This window comes from Nothoprocta perdicaria, unplaced genomic scaffold, assembly GCF_003342845.1.
Source record: "Nothoprocta perdicaria isolate Ctin4 unplaced genomic scaffold, notPer1 scaffold_136, whole genome shotgun sequence".
Lineage (NCBI taxonomy): Eukaryota > Metazoa > Chordata > Aves > Tinamiformes > Tinamidae > Nothoprocta > Nothoprocta perdicaria.
This window is the reverse complement of record NW_020454494.1, coordinates 2114866-2124402: the sequence shown is the minus strand read 5'-3', so window position 1 is coordinate 2124402 and position 9537 is coordinate 2114866.

The window sequence follows — 9537 nt, the reverse complement described above, 5'->3', positions numbered from 1 at the left end:
TGTTATGATATTTTTCTCATTCCAAGAAAATGACCTTTTCAAAACAGGCTAATATTTTTCAACAACAAAATCAACATACACAGTTTATATTACCCAGAAACAGCAAGGGCCATTTTTTGGATTTATGGTTACAGATGTGTAACTTCGAATTCATACCAAAAAGAAAAAAAAAAAAAGTGTACTGCAGTAAAAAATATGTGCATTCAGGTGTGAATTTGCAATTGTACAAAAATTAACTGATTTTCTTTCAGTCTTCTCTTCTTTTCATGATGCATTTATTTGAGGAAAAGGCTATCACTTTTAAGTAAATAATTTGAGCATACTTTCCGGCATGAGGTATGAATATCCAAAGAAAGAAAAAATCCTGGAATTTGCCCTCACTTTTTTTTTAATTTATTTTTTAAAGAAAGACAAAATCTGAAAATGGGAAGAAGAAAAGAGAAYGACATCAAAAATTGAAAGTGAGAAATGATATTTTATTGCTTGAATTGAGCTTGGGAAAATCATTTGTCCGTCCCTTCCCATCAACCACAGATTCAACTGGCTGAAATATTTGATTAGAAGGTACATGTACCTTCACAGTGGGGGAAAATACCAGGTACAAAGAAATTTTAGACTAGCAGAAGCTTAAGAACTAGTAGCTTGGAAAATGAAACTAAAAAAATGAAATTGTAAATTAGGTATACAATTTAACTGACATGATGATTTAAACAAAAAAAAAGGGGGGGGGGAGCACAGAGCACAGTACTTGATTTCCCTTGATAGCATTTCTCTCCATTTCTGGGAGGTAGACCCTAGTATTAAAGTTTCTGCAAAATTTCTGGATTCAGAATGAAGATAATCACTTTTCCTTATTACAAGAAGTTTTAATGTCATCAGCCCTATATGTCTTAAAATATATAAAATTATCCTAATTTATTTGTGTTTTGCCAGTCTAACTTTTGAAAWATGCATTGTGATTACATTTTTTCCCCATTTTTGGAGTAGTTATAAAAAAAAAATCATGTATGTAGAAGTTAAATAATTACCTGTATCAGGTTTGCCATAAGCCATCTGAGTGTGGACTATGAGGTGGACTATGTTTGTTTTTGTCTTTGTGATTATTTGTTTACTTAAGTGAAAGGGTCTGTGGTCTTGGAAGAAATTATCTTCCTGACTTACTGACTTTAAAGCATGAACAAATATATATTAAAAAAAAATAAAGTCACCGCACAGCTTTAACCAAACAGGTATATCATAGTCTGGATGTAATTGCCTAAGTGACATTCTAAAATTAAAAAACTGAACAATGTTCGGTAAATAAAACATGAAACTGGCCATGAGCTTCAATTGCTATAAAATTTTCTGTGGCCTTGCACACAGTGAAAGCTCATATGTCTTTGTCCCCCAACAGCATGGGAATCGGTCTGGTATGAAGGGCAAGGGAATGACAAAGTATCTTTTATGCAGCACTGCCTTGCTTGGAGCTGTAAAGCTGGTGGGTAAATGAGCTTTCCTCCTGTGATCTACAACACCAAGTTCCTGTGAATGTTTAAGCCATCAAATGCATTTTAAGCCTTACAATATATTTTAAGGCAGTAAGTTCCTTTAAATAATGCTAGGCAAAGTTCAGAGTTTCCTAGGTTAATTAGTACACTATATAGGCTAGGAAGAGCTAAGGTAACAACTATTTATAAGGGATGACATGAAGCACATTGCTATACATGTGATCAACCATATTCTGCTTTGCATTATCTGTTAACTGAAGATTCTGCACAGCTGATATTTAAAATGGTCAAACGATTTTTCTTATTTCAGCATAGCATATAAATTCAAAGCTTGCAATATCATTTATGGCTGTCCATTGGTTATTTAGATGTATATATGCACATATATATATGTATATTCGTATATACACACACGCACCAAGGCAAATCTTTATTTGCTTTCGTATACATCTGAATTCTACTGAGTTCTGTCTGTATGATGGTGTATGTACATCACTGAAACATTTAAATAACATCTCATTCAAGGTTCCTGTAATATCATCATATTATGAAGTAGTTTTMACATTTTACTTAACATACTGGCTTGAGTCTATAATGTTGTGTGTCATGCTCTGCAGAGAAATACAGGAGGTGAAATAGGAAAGCCATTCTTACTGTGGCAGACCATACCAGGTTATGGTATTGTGGTTGTGATTTAAGATTGTAAACCTGGCAAAACTTGTGGAGCAAGATAACACTTCATAATTAAACTACAGCAGAAGATGCATAAACCTGTGGATAGAAATATCCTTTTCACATCAGAATTTAATTAAGCATTTCTTGTGTTTTTATATTTTYGATTATTGCTATTATTATCAATATTTAAATAAAAGATACTATTAGGTCTCATATACTTGCCTCCTTAATACAAAAATGACACTTCTTTTTGATGTAACATTTGGATATATGGAAAAATATTTATTGTCCTCTGTTATGATCTAAATTACGTTTGCTTCCTATAATAATAAGTACTCACCTCACAGAATGAACTAGAGGTTTAGTCTGTTCAGAAAACTATGGTTTAACATCTGAATCCAAGCATGCCTGTCGTTACTAAATCTATTGTCTTAAATCGTACAGTTCACCACTGAGTCAGTGGTTTTAGATGCACCTTAAATTCTCATGCAAATGTTTACCAAAAAGTATATAACCAATGTGCTAATGTGCTTTCCTCATTCTAAACTTAATGCCCAACTGGATTACCTCTGCAAAAATCAGATMTATTTTATATGTTTGAAGTGAAAATTTTGCATGTTATCCTTCATGTTCGGAAATGTTAGCCATAATCACCAAATGGAACTGATATCTGAATTTGGTAGAGTAAGGATTGAAATTCTTGGATGTTTTTAAAATACAAGGCTTTAGTCTTGGGAGAGGAAGACTATAGACGGGAAGGACAATTAGGTACCAAGATATTGTGTGCTTCTATTTCAGCAGTGGCACAAAGACACTCTTGGTGGGTTTTCAGAGCACGGCAGAGAGGAAGACCTGCCTTCCTGCAGTCTTCCATCCTGATCTGGAGTTTGTGGAGCTATTTTAGCACTTATTTCAGAACCCAGACTTAAGCTTCTTGAACCTGACAACTCTTAAAATGTTTCAATTAGGACTTGTTTCCACATTTCTATGAGGGCATTGAGCTCTACATGCATGTAAGCTGCAAGCCAATGCTTTTCTTTGTTTTGGGTCACGTAACTTCCAAAGTTAGGGGGAAGCCCAAACTTTGAAACAGAAGCCGCTGGGATAGACGGCAGGTGTTGTCAAAACCCTTACAGTAAAATCTGAAGTTTCAGTTATTGGTCAACTCACCAATACAAGGAGCTGCAGTCATGCAAATATCTCTACTTAGCTAATTGTGAAGAAGTTTTAATTTAAATTATTTGTTGAAAAAGGCCATATTCTCTTCCAGCAAAACTTTAAGCCTCTGATGTTAAATCACTTCCATTGAAAAAGAAATTCATTTGTAAGAAAATACTTTGACTACAGAATTTCACCCTGAAGTGCATTGATTCTAGCACCACTTTACTGGATAAAGAAACTGGTCATAAATATTTCATTTGCAGCTGGGTGTTCCAGAAATGCTTTGCTCAGAAGCATTCTGTATCTTTCATGAAGAGACCTTTGGCACACAATATTATTAAAGACCACCAGGGATAGAAGAGTTTTAATAGAACAAAATATTAGAAGAAAAATGTCCCCTTGATTTCTAATAAAACAATTTAAATCCCCTACAATCTGTCTTTCCTGGATTTAGATACCTGGTTTACATATGGAAATCCTATTAATTTTAATATCTGAATATGAATTCTTTGACTGAATGCTTATGATTAAGTATAAGCATGCATAGAAATGTGTCTAAGATGTGTCACTGCATTGAGGCTTTCATATTTCAGAGAGAAATGAGACTGTGATAACTTTTTCTAAAGCTCATCCTATTAAACACACAGGCTACACTTCATTGTCTTGAGAAAAACTTTAGGCATTAACAGCAACTGAGGGGAGACTGCGAAGATTCAAAAGGCTTTATTTTCAGATAAGGCATTCCAGTAGTCTGCTAAGCAGCCTGCTGGAAGCTGTAGGTACCTGACGATCTTGGAGTGCTGCTGTGATCTTAAAAGAATCAGCCTGTTGCCCTGGGAATAAATCTAGGATTGAAGTAGGTCCTGGAGGAGCAGAGCAAAGAATGAAGTGTGAAGGGTTCTGGAGTCCTTTCATCATCCATACTCTGGTTTACTCAAAATAGCCTCTCAAAATAGGTTACRCAAAATTTCTTAAACTTCATGATAGAAAGTAGAATATTTTGGTGGGAAGAATTTAAAATAGAAATTAACTTGCTGTCTCAAAATCCTCAATTGATGATGGGAATAAAACAGGTGTTTCTTAATTTGTTTCTTAATTTTGTCAATAAAATCATTGTATACATCTGTGTTTTTTCTTCATAAGGTAAGAAAATGTCCATGTTATTGTCTACTTGTGTCAGGTATTTTTTTAATCTATCTTTCATACTGCTGATATATTATAAGATGCCCTCTTACAGAAGGCATTTAGTATATATATATGATTATGAAAAATCCTATATGGACCTTCTTTGTGAAGAGACCTTAAGTATGTGGAAATTGATATAACATTGTTGATAGATTTTTATTGCTTCAGCATTCAACATCTAAAATAAATTCCAAAGAACTCTATACTTAATTTCTCAGCTGTCAGAAGCCATGATTATCTCTAATGCACATAAATGCCACATACTGGAGATATGGAAGTAGCACTTAATAATTTGAAATATTTTGCCAGTTTCATGGAGAATGAGTGGAAAAATTATCCCGTATAATAGTAGGGAGAACATTTCACAGCTAACCTTGGAACGACATTAAATATGTGGGTGAATAATGAAGGCAGAATGTGTTTCTCTCTTGAGATGTTACCCCTCACCTTGACAAGCTCTTATAAATGGAAAGCCTGTTTAGCAATAAACAGCTGCTGTGATTACTGAATGAACAAAAAGCTTTCACTTAGTTGTTATTTAAAAGTTGTTAGACTGCAAAACTCCTTTAAGGTGAGAACATTCACGGGTTAGTATTATAAGACTGATGTATACATACATATATACCTATAAAAATATGTAAATATTAAAATATAAATATATACAGAAACACATAAAGCAGCATAGATAGCAGGTCCACAGGCTAACATCATCCATCATCATTTTTTCTAACTTTTTTGTTTTTTTGATATAACTAAGCAGATGGAGGTAAAGATACATTCGAAAAAAAGCCTTGATATTCTAAGTTGTAATATTGTAATTTTGTAAGTTTATTTTAATTAAGATATTGTAATATTGTAAGATATTATGGTTGTCTAATTCCATCAGAGATGGCAGTGGAGATAACTTTTGATTTCTCCTCCAAAGTAATCCTTGCAAAGCAATAGCTGATTCCTTTAGCACCCCTCTATTTTGTTATATCCAGTCTTGCTGCAATGGAGAATATTTTAAGTTACCTTTGACACAGGGATTTTATTGATTATTTTATTATATTCCATATTTAAAAGTGGAGTATATGTGATGTGATGTGTTCTGTGAGGGGTGAATAGGGATCACGTAGACATCCAAAAGTTTAGAAGTTTAGCGTTAGCTGGAGAGGAGCTGCTGGTGTGCTTTCTCTTCCTTGTCTGGGATGAGTAGCAATCAATATCATCATGATATCTGCATCTATGCTAGTACATTAAGCAGTACCAGGACATGGGCTGGGGCACTAATGCTTAAGCATGTGTACTGCTGTTAAATGGATTTGCAGCACAGCTTTTTGTGTGGGTCAAGTAGCACTTTCCCAAATGATTCTTGGGTACAGTTCAGAAGTTGGTGCAGGCCAGGGACTGCTCTGAACAGGCAATCTGGATGACAAAARCTTTTAAAGCCATAGGGCATGCTGGGGGACTATTTAACTCGAAATACATGTACCTGGAACATCTCCAGACATCTCATAGCATGTAAAGTCCCTAGAGTTATTATGAAACTTAGTGATACAGAGACTATTCTGATGTTCGGTGTACAAGGTTGATTTGCTTTTAATTTTGTTTGTTTGTTTGTTTTGGAGAGCACCATTACCACCTTTCAGTAATACAGAAAAGAAAACAAGCATTTAATGAAGTTTGAGATGATTTCAATATTAATATCTTTTCCATTACTTCCAGTAAATAATCTTTTAGATTAATAATAGCAGACAATCTCCTTTAGTTGCACATTGAACAAGTATTGTAATAAAGTAAACTTTTCCTTTGGTAAGGCATCAGCATCGCAGATGGCTTCATTGTTCAAATATCCACAATACTAATTTGGCTGTCAAGATTGTGATAAAACTGAGGAGAATGAAAATACCTTATGGTGTTCCATATGCTGTTTTGAGCTTAGGGTTAGACAACCACAACTGAAGTGGACAAAATGTGATACTACATTTTTTTAAAAAATAGCATTATGCTGGTTTTGTTTTTCTTTCTCTCTCTCTCTCTCTCTCACTTTTTTTTTTTTTTTTTTTTAACCACACTGGTGGTGATGGAGTCCCAAAGAATTTTGGAGATGGAAAAGACATAGAAATTATATAACAGTGTCTGATTATGAGTGTTAGTTACAGTCACAGCCTGATAAAACATCTAGATAATAATCTTCAGATCAGAAGGGTCATGAAAGTAGATTAAGTGTCATTTAGAACATGACTGAACACATTTAAAAATTAAACCAAGCCAAGCCAACAAACCAGCCCACAAACAACAACAACAAAAACTGGAATCCTACTACAAAGTCCAGGTGAATTATGAAATGGCAACTCTGCATAATAAATTCCAGTATAAGTTTTAGGGAGAGGGAGATGGTTTCTGGTTTGCAGTACAACTTAAGAAATCTTTCCACCTAGATTGCTGAAATCTGAAGCAAATTAGATTCAAGCCTGAGGACAAAGATTTTTCAGAAAATGGAGTGGAATTCTACGCCGAATGTTTCCTAGGAAGAGAAATCTGACCACTTTTACTTGTTGGCAATTTCCAATTCCTTATACCTTTATTAATTTCTAAACAATACTAATGTATTAYCTTATCACCAGTTTTATATTTCTCCTGAAAAATTTCACTATTCCTTGTCAGCCATTTCAACAACTTCTTCTTGTGTTTCTACATATTCTTTAGCTTTATTTATGAAAAAAATACATAATTGAGTGTAGCTGCAGTTTATGTTTAGCTACAGCTCGCATATTTTTCTATATGACTGCTTTTTAAAAAAATTATCATAATTTATCTGTATAGTTTCAGTAAGCATGTGAGCAACATTAAGCATATCCTTTCTTGGAAATGTATTTCTGAATGTGTGTCAGGTTGCCTTCTCTTCTGAAAGGCTTCAGGGAAGAAAAAATACTGGAAAACAGTAGACTTCAGGTTGCTAGTTATATAAACTTAATATACACTTGAGTAAGAAATTTCTGGGTACTTAAATGCTCCAGTGCTTTTATAATAGTTACAAGATTATGAAAACCTTGACTATGCAATATGTTTTGTTTAATATGTTTAATCATGCAAATGTATCAAGATAGAAATATCTTGATACATTCTTGTCTTCCATCTTAAATAAAATGTCTTTTTTTTGTGTGTAAAATGAAAATCAGATTTTTTTTTCATTCTGTGTCAAATCTTTCTAAACTGTTTCAAATGTAAAGAGCTACCTGAGCCAAAATTCAATGTAGCGGCAGGCTGACTGCAGGAGTGTGTGACTGGCAGAATCTCAGACCCTGAGCTAGGTTAGCTATGTGAGGAAGCCTCTGCACTCCTACATGAGTCTTTAAACCAGAGAGAGTTATTTTTATTTAAAACAATTCTAACAAGTCTAACTTCCAACTAGTCATACTCCTCCCTCATCCCGTTCTGTACAGTTGTATGAAAGCTCTTTCTTGTATGTGTAGTTTCATATTTCTTGATTAGAAGACTTCTTATTTTCAACCTGTTTGTAATTGTGATTAGTTCCTTCACTTTCACTCCTGTCCCAGCTCTGCCTTTTGTTTATGAAATGTTTCCTATGACATGGTGTTTCCCTTCCAGTGCTCTTGTAGTGAGTGCATTTTATTCTCCATTTCTCCAAAGTTGTCTTTCAATATCCTCTTAAATGTGCTCCAGTCTCTTGATCATTTCAGTAGCTCTGCTCTGCACCTGCTTCAGATAGAATTGCTCTTACTTGAACAAGGATAATTGTATTTGTATGCAGTCCTCCAGATGAGATCTTAGCAGCTCCTTGTACTTCCTCTTTGATAAGCACCTTGTTTAACACAGACTTTGTTACCTGTGTAGCCTATGGGATTTGAACCATGGGATGCCTTTGATTTTCATGAGTGTAGGTCATTTGTCTAATGAGATCCTCAAAAGTTGTCTGATTAAAGAATATATTGACTCAGTTGAGTACATCAATCTTCAGTAAACAATCCTGTATTCTGTTTTCCATTACTTTCTGGCATTAAATACTCCCTCTTTAGATTCTAAAGTTGTGTCACCCTTACATACTTTCAAGTCATGAATACATCAAGGAGATTTTTAGCAGAATACAATCAAATAGAAAAATGCAAACAAATAAACAAAGAGAACTGGAATACAACAGAAAAGAATAGTAGTATCTGAATCCTCTCCTCTCCTCTTCTTTTTCCTTTTTTCTTTTTTCCTTTTTTTTCTCACAAAATTCATTGTCTTCTCTAGATACAACTACAAAGGAACCATCATATAGAATTAGAATGGGCACTTGATGTCACTTTCATTCCAGTTTTGGTTGTGAAAGTAGGAATTATTTCATTGCCAAAAGGTCAAAATGATCTTTCTCAGAAGGAGAAGGGCAGGCAACAGATGTTGTGTGCATTTGTGAAGATCGTACTGACAAATTAGAAGACAGATCATTGAACACTGTCATATTTTACAGGTCAGGAGAAAAGCATGAATTTAGTATTTTAAGGTCATGACTAATGACTTTTGATATCTGCTAGCAGTTAGTGTTTCTATTTATACATTCTCTGTGGTCACCAGGTGCTTCTTATATGCTCTCCATGGATTGTAATGCTTAGCTCATTCTTTGCTTTCCTCCTTTATTCAAAAATATTGTTCAATGACTCCAGCTTGTCTAGAAAACACTGTGGTATGTATGAGACAAAGTAAGCCTGAGGAAATACAAAGTTCTAGCTTTAACTTCAAATTGCCTTTGCACTTGAGAGTTCTCTAGCATTATTTGTTCAATATTGATTTTATAGTCTCATAACCAACGGCAAGTCATTTATTATATACTTTATAATAAAAGTAAACACACTAAAAATAAAACCCATCAATCTTTCATTATTACCTGCACAAGAAAATTAAAATATCAATCTCAAGTGTGAGAAATGTATTAGAGTGTTAAAGTTGTTGCATACTCCCAAATGATTTTCATAGCTGTGCAATCCAGTCCAATTTTGTATGTCCTGACAGACTGACAGGCACAGTTGGGTAAATGTTTGTAGAG